The 21,155-nt window shown below is 32.2% G+C and overlaps 1 protein-coding gene across 2 annotated transcripts in view; it reads left to right on the top strand.

The window, feature by feature from the left end:
* LOC142321940 (ras-related and estrogen-regulated growth inhibitor-like) overlaps window positions 1–21,155 on the top strand; it is a 167,338-nt gene that overhangs the window by 18,958 nt on the left and 127,225 nt on the right. The gene's annotated exons all lie outside the window — the stretch shown is intronic.

The following is a 21,155-nucleotide window of genomic DNA, read 5'->3' as shown; positions in this document are numbered from 1 at the left end:
TGGCTTCATTCTTTTTTACTATGAGGGAGAATATTTTTAAAAAAGAACCAGTTTTTAGAACTCAGCAATCTAATAACTTCGCTTAATTGACGATAACTTACGAACTTTTAGTTGAGTTGGTTCACATTTTGAAACATTGTTCATGCCAGTTTGTTCTTAATAATCTGAAAAATTTCAAATACCTGACTATATAATATTAATTTTTAAAATTTTTTAAAGTTATTGTTACATATATATGCAACTTCTGCAGAGACGGGGACATTCTATATTGATTTCGTTTTGAATTAAATGTTAGAATAAAATATTACATTTTAGTTAGAGCTGACAATTTTTATTTTTACTATTATAAATTTAATGTTGAGGGAAATGCAGCTCAATGTTGCCAAATTTCCTTCGAAAATCCCAGAAATTTATATAAAGCCTGTATAAATTTATATGATGTTTATTTAGAACAAAAAAATATTATCAGATAAATATGGATGTAAGTGCATTAAGTACGCTTTAAACAAATCGTTCTAAAGAAATAAAATAACTGTCAAATTATTTATGTAATTCTCATCAGTAAAATATAAATAAAGTTCATGAATAATGAAGAAAAAATTTATATTAAAATATACGGACTGATAAAATATTAATAATGAAATCCAAACGGAATTTTATCGATATTTTTACAGCTGCATAAAGTTAAGGATTCCAGTTACTGGTAAGTCCAGATTATCTGGTTCTACCATTACTTTTCCTTAAAATTATCAAAATGGTTTAAAAATTAAACCAACTCATTCATTATACATCAGCCGATGGATTGCATTAAAAGTAACAAATTCTTTTTCTTGTAGTCATTTTAATCTAGTAATTTTAAAGCATTTCTCAATGAGAAATCTCCAAATACAAATTCTTGTATCTAATGTGCTAAACAAGTGGGAAAAATCTTTTCATAAATTAAATAAATCAGTAAAATTTTAATTAAAACATTTCCTATATTTTTAAAGTTATACGAGACAAAACTTAAAACTTATTTTTAATCGAAGTCGATCGGCTATATCTCCGGATTTATTATTAGCCTTCTTAATTTCTTTCAATTCTGTAAAAATTAAATTATTTCTGTTCCTTATATCGAAATCAATAAATGGAGTAAACATTTTACACTATTTTTTTTAATATAATTTAAAATAAATAAATTTTTTTTGTGATAAAATGTTGCAGACGTCTAGCTATCTCTTCACTTCCTACCATTCTTTAACTGTTAAAATGATTAATGTGAAGAATTACTGTGTTCTAAAAAAATACAAAGCGAGTCAAAAGTATGGAAACCCCTCAAAAACTTTAAAACTGTTCCAGATAGAATACTGTAACTTTCAGGATAAGTGTCGGTCAAAGTAGTTGACCGACATCTTGGAAGAGAAATAGAATTTCAACCCCTTCTTGGGGGGTGGTCCAGGGATTGTAACTCAAATATTTAAAATAGTAACACTCTTGTGTGATACATCGATGTCTGTACACAAAATGGCGGCGGGATAAAGTTTGAATTTTGAGAATTACTAAATTTTAGTAAGTTCAAATAACAAACTTAAATAAAAAGAAATTAAACTGAATTAAAATTAAAATTAAAAAAAATTATGTTTTAACACAAAAAACTGGTTTTGTTCAACTTTAATGAATAAATAAATAAAAATATTGTCACCTAATTGTGCTGATCAGAAGTTGGTCACTGATGTACTTTTACCATTGTTGCAAAATTGAAGATTACTTCATTGTTTTATAATATTCCACCTAGACTGTTTCATTATTACACTGTTAGGTTTTTTACAAGAATTTATAGTAATCGGTTGGCTAATAGATTTTGTCTACCTTTACTGCATTTGTAAGCCACTTTTGTTAATTACATCTTTTATTACCTTTTTGTAATTGTTTTTTACCAAATTAATTTTTTCTTTGCTACCTGCTAACATTGCTTTCAACATCTCACTTAGTGAACAGGAGAGGTTCACACTCTTTTTTAGGGGCTTTGGTGATAGAGTTAGGTCGTATAATGAAGTTTATGAATTGTTCAACGCAACGTTTAATAATCGTAACCCTATTTCAAAAGTTACAGCGTCAAAAACCATCAAAAAATTTGAAGAAACAGGAACCATTAATAATAGGGGAAAACCAGGGAGACCTAAATCTCCAACAAATAATAACAAATCGTTAGAAATGATGCGAGAATTTATTGAGAATCCTCGTTCCTCGACTCGAACAGCAGCACTACAACATAACGTTAGCCAGATTTCTGCGATTCGAACATTAAAAAGTGAAAATTTCAAACTCTTTAAAATTTGTCCGATGCAAAAACTTAATGAAGATGACTACGATCAAAGGCTTGAGTTTTACGAAATTATGATGCACACTATTAGCACAGGTCCTAATTTATTAAACAACATAGTATTCAGTGATGAGCCCACATTTTTTTTAAAATGGCAATGTGAATTGCCATAGTTGGTGAGACTGAACTGATATTAATCCACACTAGTATCGTAGGGCACATACACAGTATCCAGTCAAAGTAAATGTACGGGAAGGTATTATTGATGGACGATTGTTAGGGCCTACATTTATTGATGTAAATTTAAACGCAGTGAAATATAAGGCTTTGCTTCTCGACTATAATAATTTGACTATAATCATCATGAGATGGTGCCCCGCCTCATTTTGGTCTTCAGGTACGTGAAAGTTTAAATACATTTTTTCCTGGAAGATGGATTGGGAAGGGGTCAAATAGAATGGCCAGAGAAATCACCCGATCTCGATCGGTGATCGATCGGTGACTCACACACTCATTCTCTCTCTCTCTCTCTGTATATATATATATATATATATATATATATATATAAACGATAAAACTCGGAAGTCATTAAGATTTTAAGGACATTTCTTATTAATCATAATCAAGGAAGTCTCTGTGGCGTAAGGCCAAAGCCTCCAGAACAGTGCGTGATACTCGGGATGAGACTGCTAGCATTTACGATAACTACGATGACTGAAGCTCCAAGCGAGGAGATCGGTGAACAGGTGGCCGACCTGCAGCCAAAGGAGCCGGAATCACGCAAGCTCTCCCACACTGTGAGAACGGAGGTGATAAAGTTCAATGAACCCTCCAACAAGAGAACCACCCCGTCCTCCTGGGAGCCGGAATTGGAGTTCTTATGTGTACGGGGGGGTATCTGCAGCGGAGAGAGGCTCGCCGCAACTAAACAGAACCTTGATCAAGAAGCATAGGGGACCAAGTAGCTCCAGTGAGGCAGACCAGATGACGGTGGAAGGAAGTAGCGACAGAATGTTGGAGGTGGTGGACGACCTTTTTTCGCTGTGCGATACGGGCATGATCACAGCCAACATGGTCCGTGGCTGGTTGTGCTCAAAGATAGAGCAAGAGAATTGGTCGCAGCCGCCCAGGGGAATACAGCGCAGGCTGTTAGTAGCGTAGACGAAGAAACACAGACCAGATATGAAAGCTATGACATGGTGGAGATAATACTCATATCAGGTGACCCGAATGACCTACAGGAAGTCATCAGCATGAAATGGAATACAGACAATTTCAAAAAAGTGGAACTCAAGCACAGTTTCCCGAAACCTGATGAGGATTGCTGTATGGTCCTCATCGGATCTAGGAAGAATTGGGAAAAAGACCAATTGCGGAAGCAGGCCGTAGGCTGGCCCCGGACATTGGGGGAAGATTGGCAACGGGTGGCCGCGTTCCAAGTGGCACAATACTTAAAGATACCAGAAACATTGAAATATATTATCCTGAAAGATGAGGACATGGACCAATTAACAGTTTTCGCCGTTGTGCTGAAGGAGGAAGATCCGAGATGGCAAGACATCTGAAGCAAGCCCTCACCAAAATCACACGGACAGGGGGAAGAAAACTTCTACTGACAGTCGGCAACAATGAACTGAGTAGCAAGATCAGTAAAAGTTTGGAGTACTGGGCCATGAGTAATCGCCTGAGGAACGGTGGCTCCTGCACCTGGTTGAAGTTAAACGAGGCAAGACGGGGGCCCGCCTCTGAGATTGTGCTGGTACGAAAGGAGGGGCTCAGCTACGCTGAGCTACTCCAGAAAGTAAGAAGCGGGCTTGGAGAGCACCTGGCTGAGGACATTATGTCGGTTCGAAAGGGTAGAGCCGACACGATGGAAATTAGGTTCAAAGAATCCTCAACGAAGAAAGAGGACATGGTATAAAGGCTCAGTTTCAAAGTGGAAAACGCAGTGGTCACTGAGAACAGGAGGGATTCTCGCATGGTAGCGTACCGCATTACAGGATTAGATTTGGATGCCACCTCGGAGGAGATCACCTCTGCGATAAGAAGAGTGATGGAGAGCGAGGTCCCAGTTCGTGTCTCGTGCCTCAGGCCGGCCTACGGGGACGGCCCGTAAGAAAGCCACACTGCAACTATACAAAAGAGACACCAGTCTGCTAGCCATCAAAGACAGCATCAAAGTAGGTTGGCATTCGTGTAAAATGGAGCTCTGGTAAGAGGAGGTGAAGTACTTCCAGTGCTGGAGTTTCGACTGTAAAACGGCAGCCTGCAAGAGACCCGACAGATCGACCCTGTGCTACAATTGCGGAGAGCGAGGCCGTAAGGTGGCAGATTGTGCGGAACCTGCGAAATGCCATGATTGTACGCTGGGAGGACACCGGGCCGGGGGCCGGGCTGTACTCACCAACCTTCATGAAGTGCATCTAACCGAAGTGCATCTACTACTAATACTAAAGCCTGAGACGAAGCGTGGCGACGTCTAGGGCTAGGGAAGTAGTCCCCATGACTAGGATGTTCTGGTCTACCCCATGCAAGAGTGGGAGGGGGGTCGGAGCTACATGATGATGGTATGGGGGGGCTCCAAGATGTGAGGAGACGGGTTTCGTGGGGTAAGCACCAGATGTGCTCAACGCACACCTGGTGCTTCGTAGGTTAGGGGCGGGAACGGTAGCTCTCCAGCAGAGGGTTGGGCTGGCCCAGAAGAGGAAGTCGGCGTGTCCTGATGACGCTAGGGAGACCCCGGTGGGATGTCCCTACTGGTGGCTAGACAGGGAGTCAGGCTGCTGCCACGACACCCTGAGGGACTAAGTGATGCTTAATTACTGGACTGGTTCCCTTGGGGGTTTTCCAACCGAAAAATATCATAATAAAAGAGATAAACGATTTCAACCTATCGGTAGTCAAGCCTGGGTAAAACTAACGTTCTAAATTTCATTGCTCTTATAGAAACACATCTCATGTAAAAAAAATATTTTTGTGACATTGTTCGATCATTAAAGTTTTATTCGAAATAAAAATATTTTCCTTATATTAAAAGTAGATCAGGTCTAATTATCTTCTAAGTTTTTTATACTTAGTTTGATAACGTTCTATTCTTAAGTGATATATGAGGAGTAAATATTTAGGCAAAACATACAGATATAAACAACCAATAAAGTTTGAAAGAAATATTTTGATTTTCCATTTATATACTACGAACGATTTTGAGCAATTTACATTATTAAATAAATACATTATCAACACGTTATATTGTTATTATTACTTTGTTAAATACATAGAAATACATTATTAAAAGTTCTATTATTGTAATTTTTATTTGCTTATAACTTTTATTGCTCTAGCTTACACCTCGGTTATTGTGAATAATCATTCCTTTAAGCTAGCATATTCTAGTAAAAACTTTGCAATTTTCGGTTTTTCCATTAATTTGTTTTTTACGTTTATTCGGCTGTTTTAGTTTGTACAAAACTTTAGTTAAAAATCTTTTTTGTGATAAAATCTTTGAATCTCGATGAATGCTTTTACTTCTGTAAATCAAAAGTACGTGCTTGGTACCTATGAATGAAATTTGAAGTAATTTTTTAGTTTTTAGATTTTATTTTAGTTTTCACCTTTAATTAACCTTAAATATAGTAAATTTGTGGTTTTTTATAAATATTGGGGGGATATTTTTAATAACGTTATTCTAGGAGTTCATACTATTCTTTAGATAAGGGCCTAAAACTTATCTAAGTAAAGTTTTTTGATATCACCAACCACTGTCCCAAGGGGTGGAAAAAATGGGGTTTCGAAGACAAAAAATCATACCTCCCTCAACAGGCACAGTATTGAATCGGTTTAATGTGATAGTTAGTCCTCTAAACATTACCTAAAACTTTTATCTGAAACAATTTTTGATATGACCAACCCTTACAGCAAGGGATGACCAAAACGTTGCTGGAATTGTAAGAAGATGATAAGCTTCTTGTCGTATGAGAAGCATGATAAACTTTTTTTCACATTCAACCATTGACGTATTGAGAAAATTTGAAGGTTTTCTTAACTTTAAGGTGGAAATATTTTTTATTATCCCCTACTTAGTACCGGTGAAATCAACCTCCACCTTCCGTCGTGCCGAAAGGAATTTTTTTTAATTGAAATCTATTATCGGACAATCCAATATATAAGAGTATCCAATATACTCTTGCAAGCGTACGACAAAAACACATTCTGTCCCAGAATATATTTAAACTTAGATCAAAATAAATGGTGCATCCAGAAAAAGTACGAATTAAATATTGAGGTTAATTTCATGGTAAAAATTGGTTTAACTTTTTATGAGAAACTTTTTAGAATCTACTTTAATAAAAAGCCGTTACTGTTACAATCAGGTGTTCTGGAAAAAATATTAGCTTTTATTTTCTTCTTTGCTCGATCCTTCGCTCCGTGTTAACAATTAGAAGATAATTTTTCTTTCATTCCAAACCAATTTCTATATTTCAGTTAATTTATTTTTCGCCAGTGTCCTTCACACCATATTTTAAAACATGCCGAATTTAATAGCATGTTTTAAAGAGATATATTGTATATATTCCTGTTTACCTTAAAAAATAATTGGTATCTGTTCAAAATATAACGTTATCGTTCCATTTATAAATCGAAATTCACTTTTATTATCAGCAGTAATCTCTGTTTATATAATGAAAAAAAAAAAAAAAAACTTTTAGTGGCATCAGTAGAGTGGTGGATATATTCCGAAGTATAAATATCACGTTGTATGTCGGGGTGACTCCGAGGGTTAACGCTTGCTTTCTCGTGCGATGGAAGTTGATAGTTCGATGCCCTGCCGGACCAGTTATACTTTAACGCTGTCAGCTACTCGATACTCTCTCCCAATCACCGTTTTATAGCTGGATTCAAATTAACCCTGTGCGACGATCCGAGATGTAACAAGCTACAGTTTGGAATCGTTATACAAACGAGGGATGCATCTGCTTGCAGTTTCCGATTGAACAAAGTTGTACAAACTGGAGATTTCTGGAGTACCATATAAATCAAAAAAGAAAAAATACCGAGCAAATTACAAAAATCTGATTCTTTTATTTTTTTACACATCAAAGATGTGTAAAATTTATATTAGATGTGAATTTATTTAGATAGAATTTAAACGAGGAAATAATTTTATTACTCATATTATTTTGAGAAATAATTATGGACAGTTTGGAATAAGTCTAAAAAAATGGAATATAGTGGAAAATACGAATAAATAGTAATAAAAATTAATGTTGTTGATGTTGATTTAAGCACACTAAAGTTTGCTAGTAATTAAAAATTGCTATGACGGATATGAAAATATATTTATATGTAATAAAATTAAAACTCCGTAATTAGATTCAATAAAGGCTTTTTTTATGAATAAAATTGAACATTAAACATAGCTAAAAAAAACAAAAATTGTTTATATATAAAACATCTTACTACCTGAAGGTAACTATTTAAAAATATTTATATTCCCAGTATCTATATTTAAGCAAATAATAAATAATAAACCAGCTTTTAATTTTAAACTTAATTACACGATGTATTTTGTTTCCATTTAATTGAAATAATGTAGTAATAACGTAAGGTATAAGATATATACGATCAGGAACAATTTGATGACTATCGAGTCTAAAACTTAGATAATTAAATTTAATAAACTTTATAAATAACCGTACATCCAAGATTTTATAACTTTTTTACATCCCGTACATCGTTATTTAAAAAAAAAATATAAATCCCCATTACTCAATATTCGCTTTTATATATATATATATATATATATATATATATATATGTATAACACCGTGCTTGTTATAAGTGATTTTATCGACAACAGGATAGGTAAGATCAACTTAAACAGGAAAGGTTCAGCATTTTTATTAACTGGATTATTTCTTAAATTAGCACACCAAGGAGCCAAGTTTTCATCTGACAGTCTTTAGTGTAACTTAGTAGCAAATACATATAAAAATTATTACTAAAGACATTTTATAAAATTCTTTTTAAGGACGTATTAAATGATTTACATATATAATAGATAATTTTAAAATAGAATAAATACTTTAGAGATCAACTTTTTTAAGTTTCACACACACATACACTTAAATATCAGTTCTATATGTAGCTTTGCTACAATAGCTAGCTTTGGTATATATATTGGCGCCACTACAACGCCATTGCCACGGCCGATGCAAAAGTTGCCCACCTTGACCTAGACGCATCAACACGCTGCATTAGTTTGTTACAAGTAACACGTCTATTGCATTCTAAAAAGGGTATTAATGTAAGCGAGTACATTTATCAACAAAAACATCACGTTTACAAGAATTAAAACCGTAGTTATTTTGTTATTATTTTTTAAATACGTAGGTAACATCAAAAACAACAACCCGGCAACAAGTATAACGGTGCTTATTTATCAAAATACTGTAATAATAAAAATAATAACAAATCCAGTTATAATTTAGTTACTTAAATGCTATTTAAAATAATAGCTGATAAATTTTAGATCGTGATTTAGTTAAAGAAGTTGTAAAACGTTTCACTTAAAGTTCATTTTTCTTCACACGAGACCTGACATTTTAAGTGAATGGTTAAAATAAATGCATCGTGCTTTAGCGTAAAAGTTGTACATTACAGTCTATTCATTGTTATTATAATAACTGGTTAATGAATAGCCCACATAGCTCAGCTAGTTTTTTTTTTATAACATATGTGTATAATTTACTCGTAAATTATAGCTTACGAAATAATTACTTAAATTTTAATAAACAAGAATATTCTACCGGTAGTTGTTCCGGCCGATCTGCCCCGCAGAGCCACGGTTCGATGGAACTCAGGACCAGACCGTTCAGTATTATCCATTTATTAAATTTTATTTATAATAAAACTACGCAGACGTCTCTGGGATGCTGTTATAAATCAACAACACACTTTCGTGAGTTGTAAATTTGAGACTTATGAAGGGTTTTTCCCCTTAAAAGTTCACAAAAACAAATCGCAACGTATCCATTACGTTTTTTGGAACTTTATTAGACACTTCCTTTATGAAAATATAATATTTATTTAGTATTAATCTTTTAGTAATATCCATCTATTTATTAATTGATTTAATGCAATAATATTAACTATTAATCTTTTTACTATGAATATTTTTATTATTGCTTTAATTTGTTACCACGGTAGTTTATCGTTTTATTTATTTTCATTCCATTTATTATTTCCGCAGATATATACTTATTTTTAACAGTTTTATAAAATTTTAAAGAAGTTACCTGTTTGCTGGTGGTCCAGTAATTTTAATTTACATGTAAAATTTAATTGCTTTCTAATACTTTAATATGTACAGGACTATCAAAAAAGAATAGTGCGGTTTTGAACATGGTTTAAATTAAAACAGAATTACTTACAGTTTATGTTTTTTATTTTTCAAATTTGTCACTCAAACATTTTTTTACATAATTAATAAATTTCAATATGTGTGCTCTTAGTCGCTCGATAAATGTCCAAACGATACTCAACTTCTCTCCAAACATTGGTTAACATTTCTTCGTTAATGGTTGCCATTGCTTCATTAATCCTGTTTTTTAAGTTGTTTAGTTCGCGAATTTTTTGTGTATAAACAACGCTTTTGATGTACCCCCACAAGAAAAAGTCAGGTCTGGACTCCTTGGAGGCGAAAGTATGGGTCCTTGCCGGCCTATCCATCGATCTCCAAATTTTTCGTTCAAAGCGTCCGTGACCGATGCATTGAAATGCGGGGGAGCACCATCTTGTTGGAAATGAAGTAGATGAATGTTTTCGAGTTCATCCAGCTGAGGAAAGCAATAATTGGTAAACATGTCAAGATACACAACTCCATTAATTGTTTTTTCAGCGAAGAAGAAAGGCCCTATTACACGATTTTTCATCACACCACACCAAACATTAACTTTAGGCGAATCGCGTTGTTCTCAATAATTGCGTGTGGGTTTTCAGAGCCCCATATTCGTGAAATGTGTCTGTTAAAACATCCATTCACATGGAATGTAGCTTCGTCTGTAAAAATTATATCATCTAAAAATGATTCGTTTTCACTTATTCTGTCCAACATTTCAACAGCGAAATTGTAACGTTTTACACCATAATCGGGTTTCAATTCCTGCAGTATTTGGATTTTATAAGCGTGTAATTTCAGTTTTTTATGTAAAGCTTTGTGAACTGTTGATTTTGGAATACCTAATTCGACGCTTCGTCGGAAGATGGACTTTCCAGGAGTTCTAATTGCCGATTGTCTAATTAGTTCAACCGTTTCGTCTGGTACACTTGGTCTGCCGGTTGATTTCTGTTTCTTAACTGATCCAGTTTCTTCGAATTGCTTGAACCAACGTGTTATTTTATTTTTGTGTGGTGGGCGATCCCATCCATGTTCTGTGAAATTTCTTTAATTTCCACTTATTCACATTTTGGTGGACAAGTAAACTCAACTCCCTGACGTATTTGAGCAGAAATTTCGTGTTGAAAGCCAGGCATCTCTTCCGGGTTTCAAGGCTCTTACCCTTACTACCAACATTCCTCTCCTCTTGTAGCTCCCCCTCTTCCATTCGGGACACAATCTACGACGACCTCACCTCTCCTGGTCAGACCTCCTCCCTGGAGGACAAAGAGCTCCTACTATCAGCCTTCGGCTTCTTCTTTTCCTCGGCACCCGGGGGGGGGGGAGAACCGCAATCCCCGCTTCCCGGGGGACTTCGAAACCATCTACCCATCAGATCTCATAGAGAGAGGCGGGAAATCGTTCTCAAATTTCCTATTACACTCGACATCCGCAGCGGTCGGAGTTGGCAGAACAATCCGCTGCGCCGAGCCGACGTTCCCTCCACCTTCTTTCCTTGCGTCCAGTCACCAATTTTAATGCCTTCACACGCCGAAAACCTCTCATCCTGCATGACCGTCGTCTTAATACTTTAAGGTCAATATTAGGGGTGGGAAAGTCGATCAAAGTATATTGATCGATCAAAGTATATTAATCTATTGTCATATAGATTTCTTGAATTTAAAAAAAAATTCATTTATTTAAACGTTTAATAATAAAATTCACAATAAAACTCCATTATAATTTACCCCCACCCTCCCAAAAAAAAAAATGGTAACTTTTTATTGGTTTTACATTTTTCAGTGGAAGTTTTTTAATTTCTTCCATTTAACATAGTAAACAGAAAAATCAAAATAAATTCTTTGAAGGTGATTTTGGAAGTGGATGAGCAGAAAATATTAAAAAGAAAAAACTTTTGAATTTAAAAAATTTTTTTGGTTTACTTAAACATAAAATGATAATTTTACAATAAAACTTCATCATAAATTACCCCTACTAAAAAAAATCTTAGATAACTTTATTTATTTATCATTGTTTTTCCAGTATATAAGAATAAATAACGAATGTCAGGAAAGTATTACAACTTTGTTCAGTTTTTTACAGAATATAATGCCTCTTAGATAGCAAAGGTACTTTCTAATGATGTTCGGTTTTATTCAAAGTCCCCTTAATTCCCCTTTTATTTTTTATCGCTTCTGGATTCAAGTCACATTCTTGTAGTAATTAGATGATCTCATTGCGACAGTATGACATTTTGGTTCCGTATTTAGGCAATTCCATTCAGAAACGGAGAATAATAAGCCTACTTTTATTTCTTTTTTCGTCAGCTATCGTTTTGCTCGATATATTCAAAATGTGTCAACAAATGTTTATGAAATTTTGTAAGATGACTTTTGAATATGGAATGGAATGCTATTTAATTTTGGTTACTATTTATTTTGGTGAAAGGGTTGGGGAAATACGGTCATCATGGCTCCATTACTCAAAATATTTGTCAAGAAGTATTGTAATATTTTTATGTGCGTAATTACCTACTTTGATGTTCCACTTAATTTTTAATCTAAGCATAATCTTCTAGCAAAGCTGGGAAAGTTATGCACTTCTTTGTCATTTTTTATTTTATATCACTTTCAGTAAAATATTATTTAACTCTAAAAATTAAGTTTGTAGATTGATATTATAGAATGAAACTAAATTTTTTATCTTTTATAAAAGTTAAAGAAGTTGCACATAAAGACACGAAACCTTTTCGGAAAACTGAGATTCGAGATTGCTGTGAAATAATATTTTTTAATATTTATCTTAATAGCGACTTATGTTGTATGAAAAGTTTTCTGGATATTCTTCCTCATCGTACTTGTCTTCTAGTCTCTTTAAGAAACTTCTGTAATTTTTTGAAATTCAAAATAAATTGTGTTACTTTTCTGGCCGCGTTCCATGTTTAATTTATTCAAAGTATTCAATATAGTTTGTAACTTTTGGCTTGAACTCCAACTCGATAAGTAACTGAGTTTTTCCGGGGTTTCCTTCATCAAATTTTAATATGACGTAAATCCCAGAACGTGTAATAAAATCCTCCCATAAATCTCTTTCGGAAAAATAATCGATTATTTAAGCTCTCACTTGGGTTATGTGTTTTTCTTTTTAAATTTTTCTAATAACCTTTTTTCGAAAATAAATACGCCCACAATTACTGAAATAATTTGTGAAAATGAAAATTGGAGTTACGGTCATAATTTTTGTCTGGTCTTACTGTCACATTTGTATAATTCACATATATCATCTGAACTGAGGCAAAGTTGTACCATATCTTCATTGCTAATTGATATACGAAAGTACATTACACTGCATAAATGCAGTGGTAACAATATTTATCTGTTAATGACAAGGTAATAATATTATGTAGCAGTTTTTATATGGCTGTACCTGTTAACCGATTTTTTCTCGCCTTGAGTTTCCCGTCTGAATTATTTCTGTCCTTTCCTTCAAATTTCTCAATCGTGTACTCTTTTTCTTTTCTATATCCAATTCAATTTCATCTTCATTTCTTTTGAATGACTTCAGTCAGAGTTTGGGCGTTTTTAAATATGACCAAATTGTCAGATTTTTCAGATTTTGGCATGTTTAAAATTTTTTAGAAATATATCTAGTTGGTACAGAAACATGATAATTTATACACTATTTTGAATAGAGAATTTCAAACTTCAGCTTGCAAAACTCGAAAATTAGTTTTTATCTATATTTCTATCTTATAGCCCTTTCCTTAAATGTGCTCCTGATATAAAGTGATTTTTCAGTTTGAATCAAGGTTATTTACTTTATTTTGCAGTACAGGATATTATTGGGGGTAGTGCATTAATTAAATCCCGACAGGTAAATAAAAATAAGTGTATGCTTGCTCGTAAGGTAAAAGATCGGGTCATCTACACCATAACTCTTGATCGTGGCCTACAGCTTCCTGGTGCTATCTCGAGTTAACAGCTGACTATATAGTTATCGGTAAGAAATCAGCTCGAGGGCTATTAGCTTTTTACATATATTATTAGTTATATAATAACAGCCTCACCTATAAAATTACAATTATCACTTGTGTTACGAAAACCGATCTAAAATCCTCGTTTTGCGCAGATAGTTCATCTAAACATCAATTTGGGCGTTAAAAGACGTTTCTTAAATTAAGTATTTTCGGAAATATATTTTATAGTCCAGTTCTACAGCATCTTCAGATCACCAGCAAAAAATAGGTCATGCTAGTCTCTCTTAAAAATGTATATGCAATTTTTTATCGAATATAATTCAGTTTTTCAAACACTAAAATTAAGAGATACAGCTTCAATTAATTCCAGTTTTCTTTTAATTCAGAAAAGGTAAACATTTAAGAAATCGTAATTGGTTTTTGTTTTATTTATTTTCTACCATTTTTTATTAATTTTTTTCGATTTTACTGTAGTAAATATTTTAGTTAACGATTTATTAGTTATTAACGTAATTTATGTAAATGAAAAAAAAATAAAATAAATTAAACGAAAAAGTAGCTTTTACTCTGAAAAATACATTAATTTAAACATTCAAGAAAAAAAATTAATTTTGCTTGTTTATTGAAAGTATTCACAACTATGTTTGGTAAAGCGTTAATTAAAATTTTTTATAAAACAAGTACCTAAAAAACTGAGTAATAATTCCGTTTAATGCTTGGTTACAATGACGTCTATCGATATAAACCCACGAAATATAATATTTCTCCCAAGTTAAGCAGTACTTATCACAGGTTCCATGAATCAAATGTATACATTAATAAGAGAAAACTGAAAAAGTCTATTTCAATCAACTATTTAAATTAACTTATCCAAAACTTTATTTAGCCAGAAAAAAGGTTTGGACTGTTTTCTGTAAAACTTTACATTCGATAAAACATCAGTTTTTGTCTCCTTTATTTACTAACTTTTTTAAATGTCTACAATAAAAAATGTTTGATTAATGAAAATCACATTCACTAATGAACAGAGACAGTGTAGTCTGAAAAAACACTGTACATCAAAGAGAAGACTAAGTTAATTAAACTCTTGGAATTTTTTGTTGCAATCTCTTAATGATTGACGAAAGTAAACTATCATTGTAGAGGGCGAAGTTGCTTACACTCAAGAATAATGATCTCTACTCATGTCATTTCTAGGCATAATTTTGTTTTAAGATTTATTTTAAATACGCCGAATAAAATTTGGTTATGATATATACCATTATTAAATCTTGTAGATATGAGAATAATCAAAATGCGAAAAGACTGCCTGCCTATTTTCAGTAATTAAAAAGTCATAATTCATTAAAAAATTGAAACTAAATCTAAAATCCATGTGTATAATCTTTACAATTGAAATGATTAGTTCCGATTTTTTACCAACGAGAATAGTTTATAAATTATATCTGGTTTAGTATTTTTATTAAACTAAATAAAGTAATTTATGACTAGCAGTTGGTCATCTACGATTAAATAACCAAACCACATCCATTTTTACAGCAGGTAGAGTTAAGAGATTTTATTCTATTTGAACCACTTCTTTATGAAATAGAGAAAAATTAACGTCCAACAATGATATAAGCGGACGTCTACAAAAAGTAAATTAAAATCCATGAATTAGATACTAAATTATTATCACCTTTTCTAAAGAGTAGGCTATTATTTATTTAATAATTTAGTTCTTGAAGTTGTGTAACCGAATTTATTATTAATTTAAAGGCGAAAATTCCTGTACTGAGATGATACATATTTTATAACGTACGGATTCACTAAATTACGAAGTTCATTGTTAGTGTTATTTATACTATGCTGTGACGCATATGAAGTTTCGAAGTACAACACGCTTCCTCTAAGAGAAATAATGTGAACTATACGGCCAGCCCTGTGATGAACAATGGTCATTTGTATATATATATATATATGTATATCACTTGCATTGTGGTGGTCATGATAAGCTAATATGGAACACTTGAATCAATGAATAAGACAACTGAAAACATTTCGTTGTTAACTTTTTCAGATAGGTCTGACATATGATGCTTGTTATTCTTGGAAATGGGTACATTTTCGGGAATGACTTGTGACTAATTTCAGGTTGGCTTCAACCACTGCGTTTACGCTGATTAATTTACATACTGCAATGACGAAGAATACAATACTAAATGAAAAATTGGTAAATCTAAACTAGTTATTTCGATAATTTTTGAAAACGTATTTTTCTATGAACTTATCCGATAAATTTCCACATTTTTTGTTTGTTTTTATTACCCATTTGAACAGAAATCAGTGTTTATGATCTTTTGATAATTGAAAGGGGTACTTTAATTTATTGCTTAATGTTATCTGTTTCAATCACATTTATGTGAACGATCCATAAATCGCCTGAGTACAAATGAGCACTATTCAGATTACTTTTCTGAGAATATTGGTTTTCATTGTTTCCGTTAATACTTATGAAGACAGAGTGTAGATTACCATATATCTCATCTGATTTTCGTTGGACTTGCCACATGATGGTTTGCAGTAATCTATACTATTATATAAAAACGAAGAGTGTTTATGTTTGTTCGGGGTAAACAAAAACAAACTACTCGATTTATCGCAACCAAATTTTTACCCATGTTTCTTGGCATAACTGAGAAGGGTTTTACATATATTTCATCTCTAAAACACTTGAAGAACCAACTGATCGATTGTTTTCAAATTTCAGAAAACATTCGTATTATACCATGGTAGGTGTTAAGCCATAGACCGAGGCTCTAGCTTCTTTGAAGGTTAAAATATTACAAATATTTATTATTTCTTCACTCCCCCCCCCACCATCAAGGAGGGTAAAGTTGTAAATTAAAGATATTCTTTCGGAAAAAAAAGATTAATCGTTTTACTTTATTATTACATTTCTACCTCCATGGTAGAGAAATAAGTTATGAATTTTTGATCGTCAAAAGTGTGTACTTTAGTTACCGTAGCTACTATTTTTCTGTATTTTGTAATTTAGTTTCTTTTTCAGGTTTCTATAAAGCCTGAATACTTTAATTGTTATTTATCAGTATTATTCTCACAATCATGAGGATAACGAGCAGTATAGGGGTTAAGGGGGCGTAGACCCTTGGGTAGACGGGAATGGTGACCTAAGCGAACTCTGCGGGTGTCCAAGGCCCCGTCCCCCTATAACACGGGAATGGCGGACGAAGCGAGCTCTGCGGCCCTGGAGTAGGCCTGTGGCCCTGGAAGTTCTCAAGGAGCTTCTGAGTTGGTTCTGGGGTTTGCATGGACCCTGAGGGTCAGGCTAGACGGGCTGGCTAGTACCCGTATAATTACTTACTGAAGTCAAGAGGAACTTTTAAAATTTTTTATGATCTCTAGTAGGGAACGGGATGTTTTATTCCGATTATTTGGTCATTTTTGAAAATTTTTTCGTCAATTACAACCGTTGTTATTGTGATACTAATACAAAAGTTAATATCGTAATGAAAATTATTTTTTCAGAATCAATATGAAGTGGCATCATAAATGATAATAACGTTATTTACCGCATTTCATATTAATCATTCGACTTCTTTAAGTTTTTATAACTATTAAAAGTTTTACATAAAATTAGAACGTCCGAATACGGTCTAAGTATAACCACTACTCAGTAGTATCTCTCGATTTAAAAAAAAAAAGTACTAATATTTGCTTATATGACATATTAATGTCCTTTTCTTTTTTTAAAAAATTAAACCGTTTTATTTTTTCTTAATTTCCTTTTAAATTTCACCGTATAAAGTTTGTTTAACTGTATGAGGTATAGAGTAATTTATAGTAGTTGCCTATTTGTTTACATTTTTCCAATTACATTAAAGAAAAATGTACAAAAATAATCGTTTTTAAAACATAATTATTCAACTTTTAATATAGACTTAAAAGGTGTACGCTATTGTACTGAGATCGTTACCTCGTTTTTAACAAGGTATGTAGCACATACATGAATCACGTATATCTATGCTCATATTCATATACCTTAATTATCGATCGTCTAGATCCATGTTAACTATCATGTGTTTAATTCTTGTATTGTTCTAGTTCTAAACGATAAAACAATATTTCTTATTTTTTTATTATTTAATTAACCCTCATTTTATAGCTTTTGTTTAACACCATAGGTTTTCTTTTAAAAATACTTATAATTTACGACAAGGTAAAATACATGGAAGATGGAAGTAGTCTGTAATTTTATCTTAGGTTTTAATGTCTGTCTGTCCATCACACTTTATGTATGTCTGACATTATGTGCAGTTATTATTATTTTTTAGTATAGTATTTTTAAATAATCATATATATATATATATATATATATATATATATATGGAGAGAGGGAGAGTGACTGATATATAGTGCAAATGATATATTTTATGAGTTGAGCGGAATTATACTGTTACTTTTTTGTATTGTTTTGTTTTATTATTCTATTCTTTTCTAATAATAATAATAATAATAATAAAAATAATAATAATAATAATATGGATGTATTGATAATACAAAATTCTTTTGTCAGGGTAGGTATCGTTTATTAAAATATAGGTGTTTTATTTCGTCTTTGGTGTAATACAGCTTTTAATTTTTTTTTAATACCTGCATCACGTCTTGAGAGTAATATATCAAAGTACGATAACATTACACAGACAGACAAATGTTTTTTACCTTTCACCTGTTGTAATACAGTCAACCTCTGTTTTGTAGTTATTCTCCTCGTACGTACAAGTAATGAGATAGAAGGTATATTATGTTAACAATGCTATTACGCAGTAACAACAATAACGAATAATATAACTGAAGAAATACAAGTATTGTTGTACATCTACAGCACAAATCATTATAATGTAAACCTACTGTTGAAGTGTATTAATATTGTTGTTTTGAAATTAATGTTAGTACTTGTTGTGCTTTCATTTAACAATTTAATCGTAACACACCGATTAAATGTTATTATTATTTTAGATATTAATTTTCAATAATATTAAGTATTTTGCCCATAATATTTCTAGTGAAATCAAAAGTTAAATATGAATGAATTTAAACTTATCATTGGAGATAGGTTCTATTCATGATATATAAAGGAATAATATAGCCAGTAACAACTTTATCTAATTTAATTTTTCAGATTTTTTTGTTTCTCTATATAAACAGTTTCACAATCAGTATAGTGTTTCTTAATGCTCTCAAATCTTCATTATAGCTGCTTTCTTTGATAGTAATGATGTTAATTATACAACTACTAGTCTCTTTGGTTGTCACAAGCTCAATATCACTAACAGTTTGATATATTGATATGCATCAGAATATAAAAATAGTGAAGAAGACAATGAGAAATCATTCCACTTCGTCCTTCACTTTAATAAGCATAGTATCAGATTCTTGTTGTTATGTGTGTGTGTATGTATATATAAAATTAAAATAAACAAACTGGTTAATTATTTTCATTAGGGACATGAAAAAATGTACATGTCAGGTATTCTACAACGGTTTGTTTATGATATCTAACATAAAACGATCACGCATTACAAAGTTTTCTTTAAGCTTGGAAAGATGAATAAAAATCCATAAATTTTTGTTTAAAAGTTAACATTTCTCTTTTATCGCTAATTTTTTTTTTCAGATTAACAAAGAGTATATTTCTTTATAAAAATTTTTATAAAGTAAAATTATTATTTTTCATCTCTGAGAGTAAAATAATTATAATCACTTTTATTTGGAGATATCAAAGTTAATACATAGAGAAATATGTCGTGTTATTTTAATTCATAATAAATCATATAGAAAATATTAATTAGCTGTCAGCGGGTAGCTAAGTAATATCTTCCGCATTACTGTACATATTGAAAAGATATTGATATGTAACTATTTTGGTTAATTTCAATTAAAAAGATAATACGCATCAATTTATTTTATTCGAATATATATTTAATTGAACCATACTCAAACGTAGTAATTTTTTGTTGATTAACAATTTTCTTTCTAAATAGTTACGTTCACTAAAAAGACTATATATAATAACTAATTAATTAATTAGTTATAATAACTATATATAATTAATATTATTTAAATTAATTATTTTTGTAATTCCTCTGTTATTAGAAAAAAATTATTTCCTTTTAATGGATTTTGATTACAATTTACCGAGTTTACAGGTTTTTTCCATCAACTCGGTTGAGTTCAGTAATTAAAAAACAGTTAACGTTAAAAGCCTTACATAAGTAGTAAAGTGATAAAATACAGTTAACTAATAAGAATTTGCGGTAAATTTATCTTTTTTCATTTTTTTTTTAAAGATAAATGAGATAACGGAATTTGTTTAATAAGAAGATAGGAGTTTAAATACCTATTGTCTGTTTCTATATTCTAATTCTGCCAAGTTTCATAAAAAATCGTTCTTTTTATAAAGAACCTTAAGAAATACAACCATTTCCCTAGTATTTTTTGTTTCATAACTGAAAGGAATACATTAAATTTTTGCTTTACACTAACTGTTCTAGTCTTTCTTATGATTGTTGTTCATATAATGCTCCTGAGATACAACAGGCTTTTTTCATTACTTTCAGAGTTGTTAACTTTAAGTGTATAAATGCTTATTATAGAATCAATTCCTGCGGTGAACAGAGCGATAATGTCACTTGTAGGGCAGAATATTCCAATTTTTGGAATGGTTTGATTTGCTGTTGCATACAGCTAGCATAACGAAAACTACTTCATTCCTCATTTTCCTTAAAAATCTTGGGATGGGATTTTTTTGTCTTACTAATAATATATAACAATTTCGTGAATGTTTTTTTCTCGTGTCACGCCATTTAAATTGCTATATTATGAAATTCAGCATACGTGTCGGATGGAGTAAGAGGTTAACATATATTCTAATTTATTCTGCTAATATTTACTTATCATGCGGTGTCAGGTATGCTTTAATATATACTACTGTAATAATTACGTTGAAATTTATATACGAGGGTTATTTTTTTTCAAGGTCCAATCGGTCGCGAAATAAAAACCCGCGCAAAAATCGGATGTACCTTTGCGCATATGTGTTGCGCAGCGTTTCTAGTATGGCCTTAAATCACGCTGCGTCACTTCGTTTAGTTCTGAACACGCAGCTAGCGCGTAAACATGTCTACAACAATAGAATCTCCCGCCAAGTGTGAATGCGTGCGGTAATTCGATTTCTTCAGGCTGAGGGGTGTAATGCAGCTGAAATTCATAGACGAATAACTAATGTGTACGGTGAAACTTCAATGAGTGACAGCAAAGTACGACAATGGTGCAGGAACTTTAAAGCAGGACGTACAGATGTTCATGGTGCAGGCGGTCAGGGAAGGAAGCGAGTGTCAACCGATGATCTCGTTGAGCGAGTGGATGAGGCAATTCGAGAAAATCGTCGGTTCAAAATTTCTGTATTGATTGATTCGTTTCAGCGTAACTATGTAAGTACT

Source organism: Lycorma delicatula, chromosome 3, assembly GCF_047948215.1.
Source record: "Lycorma delicatula isolate Av1 chromosome 3, ASM4794821v1, whole genome shotgun sequence".
Taxonomy (NCBI): domain Eukaryota; kingdom Metazoa; phylum Arthropoda; class Insecta; order Hemiptera; family Fulgoridae; genus Lycorma; species Lycorma delicatula.
This window is presented reverse-complemented; position numbering and strand designations above follow the sequence as displayed.